A 16,975-nucleotide genomic window follows, 5' to 3' on the forward strand; every position below is an offset into this window, starting at 1 on the left:
TCTTACATCTTTGCATCTCTAAATAACTTTCCTCTGTGCTTTATACATAGTAAGAAATCTACAGATATATTGAGTGACCAAACTGCTGTCAGCAGGGACAAGAATTCTTCAACCCCCTCACCATAAACTAACAACAGCTAATAGAAATATGGAGGAGTAAGACTGATTTTTCTCTAAGGTCAGCAAGCACATTTTGGACATCCCACCTTTCCCCCTTCTTACCCCCTCAGACATTGCTAATCAATCCTAGCACTCTTTCTCTTGGAGCCTGGACAAGGCTCCCCAGCCTTCTCAACACAGCATCTGACAGTCATCTCTATGGATTGGAGTTGACACTGGAGAATGAACTTCATTTCCCCTGCTGGATCCAAGGGCTCCATTTTATATATGGGAAACAAAGGCCCAGAGAGGTCCAGAGACAGAATCACATAGAGAACCCCCTGATAACAGCTGAGTAGCCAACCAAGCACAGCACACATTCATCCAGAGCTCTGCATACGTTTTGCCAGAAGTCCCAGGAGTCAAGCAGGGACTTCACCAGCTTCTTGGACCTACTTCATTGATTCTCAAAGACTAACTTAGAGGCTCTGGCAACCTGGGGAGCCTGCACTCAGGTCAGGAGTGACTCCTTGTTATTAGGAGATGTGCTCTCCATGTCAGGGTCAGTTTCAGCATGTGGGACTGCACAGGGAGCTGGGACTAGGGGCCAGCTTGGTCTGGGTTGAATCCCCCTTCTGTACTTACTAGTGGGCGAGTCACCTCTGTGAGCCCCAGCCGCCACACCTGTAAAATGGGGCTAGCGAGACTCACTGCGCAGGGTGACTGCCAGGCACCCTCGACAGTATTTGGTAAATGTGAGTCTCCCTTCCCCACTCCTTTCCCTGCAGAGGGGGAAGTGAGGACATTTAAGGGGGTTTCTTTCACTTCCCCTCCACAACCACAATCACCCTCATCGTTAAAGTAGGCCTTGCTTTATTGGGATTGTGTGACTGCGCTGTTTTTAACTGAAATATATAAGATGTTAATGAGTATTATTCTGTGAGTTATCATTTATAAACTACATTATGTATTCAACCAAGAGAAAAAACGTGGGACTGGCTCCTTACTCAAAGGCTGTCCTCTCCAGCACCTGTGCCGGAAGCTTGGCGGTTTTCAGCTGGTCTGTTCTAACGCAGGTGCCTGTGTTGAGCTCTGCAGCGGTGACTGGGACTGTGGCCCAGAGGAGCGCTGTGTCAGCAACGGCTGTGGCCACATCTGTGCTTCAGTCTAAGGACAGGTGAAAGCATCAGGCCCTCCCTGCTTCCTCAAACATTGTCCAAGCCAGGCAGGCTGTGCACTGGCCTGGACGGGACTTTCCAGAAATGGGTGGGACAGAAGCCTGTTTCTCTGTGGCCTTTCCCTCTTTGCCCACCCTTCCCAAGAAAAAGAAGCATCTGTCACAGGATGGTGGTTTCCAAACCTTTAAAATAATTTCCTTACCCAATATATCCTGGAGAGAAATCAGACTATTTATACGACTGAAAAGAAGATAAAAATCACCCATAATGCCCCATTCCAAAATGATGTCTGCTTAACACTTTGGTTAATATTTTAAAAATACAAATAGATAATTTTTTATATTAATATATAATATCTATATAAAAGTGAGAGTACCTGTTTTGATTTCTTGATTAGCTTGCTTAGAAATAGCTAGTGAAAAACTTTTAATATCAGTTCAGATGCTTCTATGCCATCATCTTTAATATCCTTATAGGAATCCATCATATATGCTCACATACTTAACAACATCCACTAACACACATTTAACATATTTATTATTCTTTATATCACTAATACGGCTGTAATAAATAGTAAATTGTTGTACATGCCCTTATGAATTTCCTTGGGATAAATTCCAAGAAGTATAAGTGATGACCAAGAGTATGCTCATTTTAAGCATTTGATGCACGTCACCATATTGACCTATGAGAACCCCTTTCCTGTAAAAATATTTTGGGGTCCTCACATAATAGTTTCTTTATTTAAGTAGCCATTAAATGGAAAAAAAAGCATAATTAAAAGCTACCTTGATTAAGTTTTGATTATAAATCAGGTTGTATTTAACACAATGGAATCAACATAACTTTGAAAATAACCCATTTGTGTTCAGAATGTACTATTTGTCCAACCCACCCACAATCCTTGGGATGCCTTTGGCCTTTCTGGCTCTTTGCAGGTCCTTATTGATTCCCAGAATAGGGAACCATTGCCTCTCGACTGTATTCTGTAGGTCTAGCTCCCCAAAACAGCAGGTCTCACACACAACTTTTTTGTCCGTTTCTCAGATGAAGACTTATCTTAAAGGTCATCCTTCTCTAATAATTGTTCATCCCTTCCTGGAGTTTCTATCTTCAAAGACGTGATTGTTTGGAGCTCCTGCTCAGGAAGACAGATGAAAATGGTGTCCTGTGGGTGGAGATTACAAGGGTTGTGGTGGGGAAGGAAAAAGAGTTGTTTCTTTTAATAGATCAGCATCAAAATATCCATACCGCTTGAGTTATTTGGTTAGGAGTGAAGAGGGGCAGGAGGACGAGATGGTGGGGAACAGACGACATTTGTTGAGCACTTGCTATGCAGCAATATAATATAAAACTGTGTTAGAGTCTCCACAGATATCATCTAGATTCTCCTTATGACAACCTAGTGACTACGCTCATTATCACCACCCTTCTACATGGACACTGAGGTCTGGAGAGATGGAGTAATTTGCTCAGTGTCATATAGCAGATAAGTGTCAGGGCCTTAACTATAATCTCATGTCAAACTCTAAGGCTTATGCATGATAGCGTAGTGGTTGGGAGCTCCAACTCTGAATTTCAAACCCAGGCCCACCACACAACTGTGTGACCTTCAGCAAGTGTCCTAATCTTTCTACGCTTCAGCTTCCTCATCTGTGTAATAGTATATACTTCACAGAGCTGCAAGGATAAAAGAGGGTAGTTCACGTGAAGTGTTCAGCATAGTGCTTGATACATAGAAAACATTCAATAATTGTTAACTGCAATGATTATTATTATTACCAAATAGATGGGCTAACGGCCCTTAGTCCCAATTTTCTAAGACTCTGGAACACAACCCAAGGCCAATCCTCCTTCCTAGCTCTCTCCTAGTTCATCTGGATACTGCAAGTCAGCACCTCTCTTCTGGTTTTCCTCATGACAAAATGTGGGAGGAAAAATAGACTTACCGTCTCTTGACTATGTTCTTCACAATCGCAGACTTAAGATTGAACCAGCCCAGGTTGTAGTCTAATTTTGACCAATTTACTGCCTGTGTGGCCCTTGACAAACTATTTAAACTCTTTAAACTTTCTCTCTTTAAACCACTTAAACTTTCCTTAGCAGTAAAAAGGGGGAAATAATAATAATATCTACCTCATTTGGATGCTAAGATTTATAGAACTTTACAGCTTAAAAAGCATTTTCCCAAACATCCCATTTGATTTTCACATCAACCAATAAGTGGCAAATAGGAGGCTCTGAGTAAATAATAGTGAAGTCATTTATTCTGTCAACAAGTATTGTGGGTGCCTACCACGTCCCAGGCGCTGTGCTAGCACTGGGGATACAACAGAGAACCAGACAGACGGGATCTGTGCCTTCATGAGGCTCACATTCTAGAGAAAGAAACAAATAATAAACAAGTAAACAAATAAAGATGATAACTATGGATTATGGTAAATGTTCTGAAGGAAATAAAGGATTTGAGTAAGAAGCGGAGGGGGAGATGAAGTCAGGCCTGCTTTACTTAGGATGATCCAGATTCCAAGGAGATGATGAAAATGAAGTCTTGACAGGGTTCCAAAACTTGAAAGAAGAGAAATTCCAGAGCAAGGCTCCAGATCACGTTATGCAGAATTTAGAGAAGGAAATGGCTGTGAACTTACTTAGCGTCCCTTAAAGTCCCCCAGTCACACTAAGACTAAAAATATTGAGAGGGAGGATGAGGGAGGAGATTTTCTTGCGAGAGCTTTTGCCAAACTGTGTTTGCACAGTTTGAGGGTTACCATCTAAACACAAGCCAATGAAGGGGGCCCTTCAAAGGCCTCCCTGGGAGTTTGACATATGTTTCCTTCAGTTGGCAATCACCATAGAGTAGGAACGTTCATTTCCTTGGAGAAGCCACACTGCCATCCACCAGGGTATATTCCATCAGAACTCACCAGACTGTATCACTATATTTTACAATATCTGGGTCATTCAGTCTTGAATAACACCACGTGTGAGTCACCTATAATGCAACCTAAGACAAGACACATCAGACCCAGATTACTAGTCTGTTTCACACTTCCACCCCTGCGGTGATGACCAGGCCTCACATCCTTCTAGCCCAGTGTGTTCAACATCTCTTAGGCACTGCTTCAAATATTCTTGGCCTTACTCTCTTATTCTAGTCATTGCTACAGCAACCAGTTTGTCGCAGGCATCTACCAGCTTAGCACAAGGTAACTTGTCAGAGCCTTGCCTTGGACTTGTACCCTAGTACTCTACACCTCTCATTTTTGCCCCAGGGCTTCTTTGACTGTGCAACAAGAGACTCCTGCAGGAACCAGGCACACTGCTGATGCATGCTTAACTCAGAAGTGCTGAAGTATTAGTGCTTGGTGGGGTGACACTTGACAATAGAGGTCAAAGGTTGACAGATATATACTTCCCCCTTCCATTCCATTCAGGAAGGGGATTCTGAGAGCATTCCATAAGGCTTCTCAAAAAGTCCTGAGGGTTGAGCAATCACTCACCCCTTGCAACGGACACTCCATAGCACATATTTGTATTGATTTTCCTTCCTTCCCTGCTCGTTTCTGAATATATCACTCACATATCAACCTTGTCTGAGGCTCTGCTTTAGGAGAACTCAGACTAAAACATCAGTGACTAGGTCTCAGCTCTTGATCTTCTCTAAGCAAGTGCTTGAATATTACAAATACACACACACATGTAACGTATACACACATAGCAAGAATAAGCAACAACAAAGTACAATGAAGTATAAATTCAAACAAAAAATAAACATTTCTCCCCAAAGAAGCCTAAAGTGTTCAGAGAACCGGCTCTGCTGAAGCATAGCCCCAATTTTCATTGCTGAGCAGAAGTGTCTTGTTCTTAGGCTAAAACATGTTCATTCAGGTGACTGCAAGGTTTTACCTAAGAGCTATGAGTGAGAATTTGCTTCATATTTGCAAAACTCAAAGTTCCGTTCAATGGTTTAGTTTGACTCCCAAATTACTTTTCTCGTGTGGTGAGGAGCCTCAAGATTCTACATGCTGGTGCGGGGCTTAAGCTTTGGCTCAGTTCACTGTCTAGGAGGGTAGAAATGTCAGCTACTTTGGCTTTGCTGCACAATCAATGAATGAAGTCTTCAACAAGCAACAGGGAGTTGGGTGGCCTCTTCCTCCTTGCTGTCCTCCTCACCCTCAACACAGAACTCCAGGTGGTCAGTGAGTCCAAGCAAAGACCAGCCCCAGAACAAGAGAGCCAGAAAGTGAGACATTTAGGACTGGATATGTGTAGTATAAAAGAGGGGATGGAGGGGAAGATGGGTAAACATGGAGATCGGTCCACATAAGGAGACACTGTCAGCACCCATCACCACGCCAGCATCTCTCTGTGTCTGCCTCCATCCCCTCTCTCTTTTCACCAATACCAACCTCTCCATCTGCACTCTCCAGCCCTCAGCTCTTGCTCTGAAGCTGCTCCATCAGCTCCTGGCTCTCTGCTCAGACTCTCCAACCCTTTTCTCCCCATTAGTTTCTACCTACAAACAGATAAATCTCCACATTCTTGAGAAAACATTTTTCTGAACCCTGCTTCTGTCTTCTCTGTCTCTTTCTTCCCAGCCACCAATCACTCCTCAGCCTTTACATATAGCTTCAGCCACCACCACCACCACCACTACCACCATTACCCCCAACTCCCACTCTCCAATGGCACCAGTAACTTCATGGTTAACAATCTAATCATGTTCTTCAATTTTCAACTGCCTTGGCATTGTTCAGGATCCTTTCACTCCCGAAACCCTCTTCTCCTGTGGCTTCTCTAACTCTGTCTCTGCTCTTCCTTCTCTGTGTCTTTTTCTTTCTCTTCTTCCTCCCTCTTCTCCCTAAGCTTTATGGGCTCATAGCTAAGGACGATTGCTTTGGCTGCCTTGCCATGTAATCAACTACCAGACTTTGTCAACCCTTCTTTCAAAATTTCTCTTACATCCTTTCCTAACCCACTGCCACCACCCTGATTACATGCCAGAATATTGCAATACTCTTTTAACTCTCTCTCCTCTAAAATCTCTGTTGTGTATTAAATCCAGCCAGTTCTATGCATGAAAGTGCAGCTCCAATCAGGCTACTGATTTCCTCAAAATGCAGATGTGTTCTCTCATCTGACAACCTCCTCACCTCTGCCTATGGAAAGGTCATTAATCCTTGAAAACCTCATTTTAATGGCTGTTTCCACCATAATATAGGGGACATACTCATTTCTTCTAGATGACAGCAGTATTTCTCACACTTTAATAATAAAAGAATCACCAGAGCATCCTGTTAAAATGCAGGTTCTAATTCAGTTAATTTGGGGAGCGGCTTGAGAGTCTGCATTTTTAATAAGCTTTCAGGTGTTGCTCATTTTGTGTGGGAAGGTTTCCGCCTGCACATTAAAATCTCCTGAGAAGCTTTTTAAACTTACCACTGCCGGGACCCTATGCCAGACTAAGTAAATCAGGTTCTCTGGAGCTCTCTAGCTGTGTGCATGTATGTGTGTTCACTGAGATAAAATTCACCCTTTTAGCGATTTTAAAGTGTATGATTCACTGGTGTTTAGTATATTCACAGCGCTGTGCATCCATCACCACTATCTCTTGCAGAGCGTTTCCATCACTCCACAAAACCCCACACCCGTTAAGTAGTCCTCCCCTTGCCCTCCTTCCCTCACCCTCTGTCAAACTTTAATCTGCCTTCTATCTCTAAGCAGTTTCCTGTTCTGTATATTTCATATCAATGGAATCATACAAGATGTGGCCTTTTGTGTCTGCTTCTTTCAATATTTTCAGGGTTCATCCAAGTTGTAGTTTCTATGAGAACTTCATTCCTTTTTACGGCCGAATAATATTCCACTGTATAGCTACACCACATGTTATCTATGCATTCATCAGTCAATGGGCATTTGAATGTTTCCATTTTGTGGCTATTATAAAATATTCCTGCTATGAAAATTTACGTAAACATTTTTGTCTGAACATGTTTTTAATTCTCTTGGGTATATATCTAGGATGTTTAATTTTTTGAGGAACTGCCAAACTGTTTTCCACTAAAGCTAAAGCATTTTATATCCCCATCAGCAATGCATGAGGGTTCCAATTTCTCCACATCCTTGCCAACACTTGTTGGTGCCTGGGGTTTTGATGACAGCCAACCTGGTAGGTGTGAAGTGGTATCTCATTGTGGTTTTGATATGCATCCCTCTGATGACTAATGATGTTGAGCATTTATTCATATGGTTATTGGCCATTTGTATATCTCCTTTGGAGAAATATCTATTCAATTCCTTCTTTTCAAAATTGGAGTGTTTGCCTCTTTGTTGTTGAGTGGTATGAATTCTTTATGTATTCTGTATGCTAGACCCTTATCCGAAAAATAATTTGCAAATATTTTCTCCCACTCTGTGGATTGTCTTTTCACTTTCTTGATTGTGTCCTTTGATGCACAAAAGTCTTTAATTTGGGGAAGTTCAATTTATCTACTTCTTTTATTGCTTGTGTTTTTGGTGTCATATTTTAAAAACCATTGCTGAATCCAAGGTCACAAAGATTTACACCTATGTTTTATGCTAACAGTTTTATAGTTTTAGTCCTTCCATTCAGGTCTTTGATCCCTTTTGAGCAAATTTTTGTGTATATGAATGTATATATATATATGTATGTGTATATATATATATATATATATATATATGGCTTGAGGCAGTAGTCAAGATTCATTCTTTTGTATGTGGATATCTATTTTTCCCAGCACCACTCATTGAACAGACTATTCTTTTCCCATTGAATGGTCTTGGTACTCTTGTTGGTGTGTGTGTGTGTGTGTAGGGGGGTGTGTGTATGTGGTAAAATCCCATGTAATTCTCTAGCTCGGTAATGGTTAACCCACTCTTATCCATTCCTCTTTGCAGTATCTCTGACTACAGGCATAACGCTCTGAATTGGAGTTACACGAGAGCAAGTTTTGATTTCCCACCCTAGATTTTACTGCATTGCCGACACAGAACCTGACTTACAACTCTGTATTTCTGGAAACAGCTAGTCCTATCCCTTACATATAGTGGATATTTGGTTTTTAGAATGAGTGAATAATTTAGGGACAAGGGAATGAATGAATGAGTAAATGAAGAATGAATGAATGAATGGTTGGATACTGGGAGACAGTTATGGTCCCCGACCTTCCTCCCCAAATTGCCAACAGCTTGTGGAATCTTAAAACGTCAGAGCCACACAGGCTCTTGGAGTTTCTCTAGTCCAGCACTGCATCAGCATCACCTGGGGCACTCATTAAAATACACATTGCTGGGCCCAACTCTGGACAATCCTAGTCACTGGGTCTGGACCAGGTTCTTTTCTCTGTAGTTTTGGTTTTTTAAACCTCCCAGGTGTTTCTGAAAATCAGCCACATTTAGGAGTTACTGATCTAGCCCAGCCTCTCTCCACTTCCCCAAGACACACACAAGACACCCCACTCTAGAGATGACAAAAGTGAGACTGAGAGAGTGTGATAGTGATAGTGTTGGAAGCAGATCAACCATGGGACAGGACCCACAGTGAGAATTCCCTTCTTGGTGTGGTGATTGTCGGTGTGGGTGTTGCTGTTTTACCAAAGGCTTTAACACTGCTTCCAGGGCCTGTCTCTATCTGTAAACTCTCTATCGGTTAGTGTCAAGAAGCCACGTTGGAACCTTTTTAGGGGTTGGAATCCAGGAAATTTTCTACGTCCGTCAGAAATGATTTCTTGAACTTCGGGGACTCAAGTCTTCATTCAAGGTTAATTTCACTGAATTCTATAGTAAAAGGGACATGTACTTTAGAGACAGATGGCCCTGGATTCAAATCCCAACTCCGCCATTGACCAGGTAACCTCTCAATGTCCTCACCTGTAAAATGCAAATGATAAAACCCACTGATTAATGCCCACTGGGCTTACCATTAGCCCACTTTCTTTGAAGATTTCTGTCCTACAAATACTCCAGCCCTAAGGAAATACTCCAAATATTCCTATAAATACTTCAGATCTTATTTGTTGAGAGGGTCAGTTGAGATTATATATGAGATCACGTTTAAACAGTGAAGTGCTAGATCAAAATGTAAATGCCTGCTATTACGCCATGCTCATTTGTGAGAGAAGAATTTGTTTAAGGGTTTCAGCCGATTCTTTTCTAATAACGAAGTTGTTTGCCTGGGGTAGTGCCAAGGAGACCAGGCCTGTGGAACAGGAGGACGGTGCGGCAGCCATGGTTGTGACTGTGTCTGCTCACCAGCCGCCACAAAAGAGATAAGTGTGAGAACCCTCCCTGATTTCCTCAGCCAGCGGGAATATGTGCTTGGTCCTGCCCAGCCTTTCTGAAAATGCATTAAATAGTAATAAACTCTTAAGTATGGTTTTGAAAATTTTCATCACAAAATGTAAACAAAATGGCGTTCTTTGGACTCCTCTGTCACTATTCCTATTGCATTCAGTCATTCTCAACTTTCACCAGTATGGGAACTTCCATTTAAGAATAACTTTTGATGTTTTTATTGCCCCAAAATACACATTTATGGTTGAAGTACAAGACCCTACAGCCAAAGCTATGTAAACGAATAAATAAATGGCACCCACAATATCATCACCCAGAGAAACATCATTGTTAATCTTTCAGCATATATCTTGCCACACTTTTGTGTCTGTGTGTGCAAACATGTTACTAATTTCACATTTTTACTCGTTAAAATATTTTGAACATCCCTCAACATATTTTATTTTTTCACTGTTTATTATGGGAAATTTTAAGCACACACAAAGCAGACAGGATGCTGTAACGATAGACCATGTGCCCGTCACCCAACTTCAACCGTTATCAACCTGTGATCTTTCTTCTTCCTTCTCTAAACCCATACACTTCCCCTCATCCTGTGTTACTTTGAAGCAAATTCCAGACATTATTTCATTATCCTATATGAACCTCTAAAAGACAAGAACTCCTTTTAATTGTATGGTTTAGCCTATCTTTTTGTTATTTTATTACTGTTGTAGCTTTATTCCCTCTTTATTAGATATATGGTCTTTCACTGTGTGATCTATTTTACTTGTGTGATCTCTCTGCCTTTCTCTCTCTCTTACTATATGTTCTGTGCTGAGAAAGGTTTATATTTTTGTTTTGGTAGTTACCTCACATTAAGACCTTTAGGCACTACCCTTGATCCCTTCTTTTTTGGACTATTATCTATAGGTGTCCTATGATGAGTAATAGTAATAATAAAATTAGCTAATTTCCTCTTTTCTTTCCTCCCTACTCTCCTACTACAGAAGCTGATTTGAAGTAATAACATTTAATTCCTACTTAGTCATTCTAAGGTGCTCATCAAGCTTATTCTACTTTTCATACATTCCTTCCATCCCCCTCCCCAACTTTTGATAGGTATATTGTGTTCACATTGTCAGAGCATATTGCTATTTCATAGACTCTCCATAGACCATTATTTAGTCTTAATTCTACTGTAAATATAAATGTAATGGCTGTACTAGTCCCCATTTCAATATCTGCAAGTTACTTTGGTTGGCTGAAGAGCAATCTCTAGTAGATTCCTCTGGCAGTCCTCACGGGAGCAATATCCCCTGTCTTCTCCATCAGTCACCCCGTTGCTTCCTGCAGGTTCCTGCAAGGATGCAGATACTTCGCTGGTCTGGAGGATGTTAGTGGTCTGTCCCCTTCCATCCACTCATATTTTGGTGTTTGGGAGGATACGTGTTCCCCAGTTTTGTTTTCTATGTGTTTAGAATGTTGCTATTTTAATTGTTCTGTGTGTTTTAATGGGGAGATGCTAGAAGATTCAAAAATTACGTCAACCTACACTATTAAAACCACCTTCCCAGAATGTGACATTATTTTTAACAATTTTCAACTTTCTCCTTGGTGATGTGTCTGTTCGATCCTTTGCCCACTTTTCTATTGGTATCTGTATTTTTCCTATTGATTTGTAATGGATTCTGGATACAAGTCCTTTTTGTATACATGCATTTCTCCCAATGTGGCTTTCCTTTTCACTCTCTTAATGGTGCCATTCAATGAAGAAACATTCATAATTTTAATGAGATCCCATTGATCCATCTATGTTTATGGTCAGTAATGTTTAAGAAATATTTGCCTATCCCAAGATCATGAATTAATTTACTATAGTATCTTCTAGAGACTATTTTTCACTTAGGTCCATGATCCATTTGGACAGATTTGTTTGTGTGGTGTGAGGTAGGAGTTAAGGCTCCTTTTTTTCCATGTGGATAATCCAGTTAATGCAGCTACATGTACTGATAAGTCCATTCTTTTCCCCCTTTGTATTGCGGCGACTCCTTTGTCATAAATCAGGAGACTGTAAGGATTTTTCTTGAAAATTGATAAACTGAATCTAAAACTTACATGAAAGTTCCAAAAGTCAAGAATAATCAAGAAAATCTTAAAAAGTTGCAGGACTTAAGCTACCATTTATCGAGATATTATAATGTGGCAGTAAATGAGATAGTGTGGTATTGGTGCAAAAGAGACAAGGAGACCAATGGGACAGATATATACACACACAGTGCATGCCTTTTTTTTAATCCAAAGATACATTGCCAATTAGCTTTTCTAAGGATGTATTGTTTGTATCAAAAAGTTTGATAAATTTCAAAATGTTGGATATATTTTAATTTTTCACTATTTGAAAATAATAATTTCATATGAATTTATGCTTTTAAATCACATGCAATTTGAAAACAAATTAATTATGATTATTCACTTGCTTTTAGGCAAGGTTTCAACAATCCTTTGCAATAAATTGGCATCCCCAGGGTGAAAAAACACATTTTTGGCAACCTCTCTGTGCGAGGTCTTCTCAAATGCGTCATTTTGTTTATCTCGAGACCCTTAGGTATGAGAGATGTGGGTATTCAGCTCACCTCCATTTTACAGATGAGGAAACTGAGGAATAAACCAAATGGTTTTTTCTTTTGCTCACCTTGCCATGAATCCTCTCTACCTTTTTCCCTAAGTCACTTGGATCACATCACAAACAGTGACACCAGGAGGCAATCATACCTAACAATGTCCCCAGTTTGCACTAAAGATCAGTGTCCTTCTTCCCCTCCAGGGAGAGCATAGCCCAAGCGCCTGGCTCAGAAGCAAAGCCTGGGACACGTCAGGCCCCACTGCGCCATCTGCCGGCTGTCACTGCTTGCTGCATGACCTCCCCAATCATGGGGGAGTACTGGCCAGAGCTGAGGAGGTGGGAATATCTGTAAATCTCCCACTTTTGCATTTCATTTTCATAACACCTTTGGGAAGTAAACAGTATCATCCTGATTTCAAGTGCTTGGAAACTGAGGCTGAGAGAGATTATGTGCTTATCTCATACCAGGTAGGTAATAAACGGCAAAGCTGATCTCTTCACATCCAAAGCCAGAGCACTTTCCAGAACACCACGCAGCCTCCTGAAGGAAGTCATAATGAGAGGACACTATCCACGTGGTTCTGCATTTTCCTCTAAACCATTCAAACTATATCTTAAAAAAAACAACACCAAGCGTCTTTCACACAAGTGTGGCAGCTGCCGGCCATACTCTGAATCATTGTAAGAGCTAAGCTCTGCTCTCAGGACCGCTCCTCCTGCTCAGACCCATCAGGTCCTGTTCTCTGCAAAGCCCAACCAGGGCAAGCAATCTCTGTCCCAGTGGGGTGTCCCCGTCTGGGCAGGCTGCCTGGGCTCCCTCCACAACTCCCCTCCCTTCCTCATTTAAAGTATTCTATTTTGGATCAAATATTACCTCTTTTACAATTTAACATTAGTTGGGAACATCTTTCCACGTCAACACAAATATATCGCATTCTTTTTGAGTTATATGATTACTAATGAATGAATTCACTGTAATTCATTTTACCAGTACTCTCATGGTGGCCATTTTATTTGCTCAACATTTCTTACTATTGTGCAGGTTGCTGTTATGAATGTGATTTTATATTTTTGTGGACCTGTGGAAATATTTCCTGTAGAATAAATTCCTAGGAGTGAAATAAGATCAAAGGTTCTGAATATTTGTTTTCATAAATTTCCTCTCTCCCAGCTCCCTCTCTCTCTCTTCTTCCCCGACCTCTCCTTCCCTCTTTCCCCTACTATGGGATGAGAACACATATCATCTCCTGCATCTTCTCTAGGCTCAGTTCTCTAAGCCTTGTTCTGATATGTAAAGGGGTGTTTCTGAAATTTAGAAAACCTTTTCTCTCTCTGCAAAGCCGGCTGTCTAATTCAACAAAGTTTCATTTGAAACTCACTGCTGAGCCCCAGCCCCTTTATTCCAGCTGGTGTGCCCTCCCCGCCAAGCAGGGGCTGCCGCTGACTCAGTGAGCGGGGGAGCCACTGGGCAGCCAGACCCTGGGAAGAATCAGGAAGGAAAGGTACATTGGATCGACTTCTCACAATAACATCACCTCCACTATGTCATGCACATTGTGAAAGCGTTTTATAAACTGTGAAGTTCTATCTAGATGGTGAACTTATTTTTGCAATAGTAGGTCTTTTATAAATTATGGAATTTGTTAAAGTGGTGAAATGCAGGCACTGCCTCTTAAGAAGGGCTCCATTCATTCTTGGCCTCAGCCCCTTCCTGGCACCTGCTCCTGAGATGACAGTTTTTGATGCATCTTCCCCGGCAGGAGTCTGTGAGCAACAGTGCAGGAGACACAGGGCCTGCGGGATGGGGAGATGGTGCGTTGGGAAGGGCTGTAGCCAGGTCTGCTCCCTAGTCCCTCTCCAGGTGAGAAAATACCAGGAGCCCCGCTTGATTTCCCCAACCAGGTGTGCCAAGGGTTAGCCCAGCCTGGCCTTTCCAAAACTGTGCTGCTGATTAGCAAAGGGACAGAGACCCAGCAGTGTTCCTGGGGCCTCTGCCCCTACTCCTGCCCTCAGAGGGAAAACAGCTCGCAGGGCCGTGGGCCCAGTATCTCATTAATAAAGACCCCTTACAAAGACCTTTCATCATTTCCCTTTTTTTCACGTGTAATGCTTCTTCCATAAAAATCAGAAACTACTCATAAGTGCCTCTCTCTATATATACAAATACGTATATAAAATCATCAACATTTGGTTGCCCAGAAAAACGTTACCATCTCCACAGCATTATATTTATTATTTATATTTATATAAATGTTAATAATATTTATTATCGTTATATTTTTAACCAATAAGTCATTCAGTAAATTCTTTCATGTAACTTAAATTTTGTTGTGAGCCACTTTCACTGTCAATGCTAATTTAATATAATTAATTTAATGTTAATTATTCTATTTAACTATTAAATTTAATGAATATTTCTTCAATTAGTTTAGTTAGCTGTAGCCCACCATCTAGAATACAGCACACCCCTCAGTAAATCGCCTTCCAGTGGACATTTCAGGTGGGGTTTTTGTTTGGTTTGTTCTCCTGTTTGTTGCCACTGTTCTAAGCAAAGACTCAGTGCTGACCCTTCTTGCTCGGTGTGGCATACCTCCTTATTAGGGCCCCGTGAGGAAACTGAGGCTACTTGGGTTTAAGTGACAATGAATTGCTCGTGGTTACAAAACTGGAGAGTGGCTAAGTCAGAATTTATCCTGGGCCCGCACTTGGCAGAGTGGGAGGTGCAGGGCGCCAGAGCCTTCGAGCCCCACCTCCCCAGCTCACCAACCTGGGGTTTAGGCCAAGTTACTTAACCTCAGTTTCCTCACCTGCAAAGTGGGGTAATACCCACCTCAGAGGATCGTGGTGAGGACTAGATGGGCTGATGCAATAATTTGTTTGGCCCTGAATTTTTAAAAAAATTAACAGTCGGGAAAAGAATGGAGAAACGGGAAACACTGTAAGTGGTGGCAATATCACATGGATTAAGACTTTATTTCAAAATGTTGCTCTGACACTTGGGAAACATATTTAATCTTTTTAACCTTCAGTTTCCTCATCAGTGAAATCCCAAAAATGCTCTCTCTGTTACTGTGTTGTGTGAGGATTAAATGAAAGGTATGAATGTATACAGTGTAAACATCTGGTGAAACCTAAGTGCCCAGAAAACCAGTGACTCTCATTGCCTGGGCCACTCTGTGGCTGAACTCACGGGAGCTGGGGTGAGCAAGAAGAGTCTGAGGGTCCACTCCGCCTCTGACCTCTGTTTCCCCTAAACAAGGCTAATCTGTCTCCCAGAAGAAGAAAATGAAACAAAAATTGGAAAGGAGCAGATCAGACTCTCAACTCTGACACTTTGTTTGTTTCATGCGGATGAGCCTCTACTCTCAAATGACTTTGTGTAAGAAACTTCACATTTCAAACAAGGAAACCACCCAGGAGAAGAAGTAGACGATTTGGGAAGCCTGTGTTTGTGCACCGGCTCAGCTGGCAGGGCTGCAGCAGAGATTATTTCTTCCTCTCTTCCCTTCACTGCAGAGCTCTGGAAATCATACAGGGGACGAGCTCACTCACTGAACAGTCTTGCCAGATCAGAGAGTAAGTGCATGCAAGAAATGAGCCGGGAGTAGGAAACCTGGGGCCTGAGCTCTCCTCCCATCAGGCCTGGGGGCCTCAGACACAGAGCAGGGCAAATAGCAGGAGATCAATAAGTATTTTTCCAAAAATTGAATACAATTTCACATTCACTAATCTTAATACTTGGCCACTGTCACACACCCAGGAAGCGTGTGTGACCAGGGAACCAGGCAAAGAAAGGGTTACTGAGGATCTGATGAACAACTAACAAGGTCGGTCAAATGTTTTTCAGACAAGAAGAAACAATGTTCTGTTTTACAGAAATTGATGTCCCCATTTAGCAGATGTTGCTGTCTTGAAGAGAAGCTCACTGGTTTGCAGCAAGACCCCTGCAAAATGTTCCAGCACCAAGCGTCCTAAGGTTACCTTAAATTCATTAGCATCGTAAATTCTCCTCCTCTAGGAGGGTCCAAGCAGCCATTTTCAGATCATGCAACATGTGTAATAGCAAGTTTACCTACTACACGTGGCCGCGAAATGAACACAGTTGTTACAAAAAAACCTGTTATCCTCTGCTCTCCTGTGTATACAGGCTCTACAGGCACTGAGCTCTGGGAGACACTGCATTGGGAGTTATCCTGGTGTTCACCATTGCTTGTGTCAGCAATAAACCTTTTCTTCATCTCCTTCTTCCTGGGTTGTGCTTTTCAGCTCTGCGTGCACCAAGAGACAAACCCATTGAGTTCGGTATATGGCCATGTGGAGGGATTCAAATGGAGCTTTATCCAGCTCCAAACAGCATCCTTTCTGCTGTTAGTGCATTTATGGAGCTTCCACTCTGGCAACTAAAGGATCCCACTATGGGTCCAATTCAGACCTATCCCCAACCCCAAGCTCCAGAGTCCCTCCCACTTTCCCCCTCCACTCATTCTTCTCTCTAACCGTCAATCGCCAAAACTCCCATTCATCACTTTCTCCACCATGTGTTCATTTAATACTTACTGAGCACACTAATTATTATTCTAATAATAATGTTACATTATTTATTATTATAATACTTATCATGTGTAATTATGTGATAATAACATTTATTATATAACTATTATCATATAATAATTATTATAATTATTGAGATAGGCAGGATTGAGTTAAGTCAGTCTGCAAAATTGCTTTATGAGTAACCTATAACTGTACCCCTTAACCTACCTAGGGGTATTAGCTATGC

Source organism: Equus asinus, chromosome 13 (assembly GCF_041296235.1).
Source record: "Equus asinus isolate D_3611 breed Donkey chromosome 13, EquAss-T2T_v2, whole genome shotgun sequence".
Taxonomy (NCBI): domain Eukaryota; kingdom Metazoa; phylum Chordata; class Mammalia; order Perissodactyla; family Equidae; genus Equus; species Equus asinus.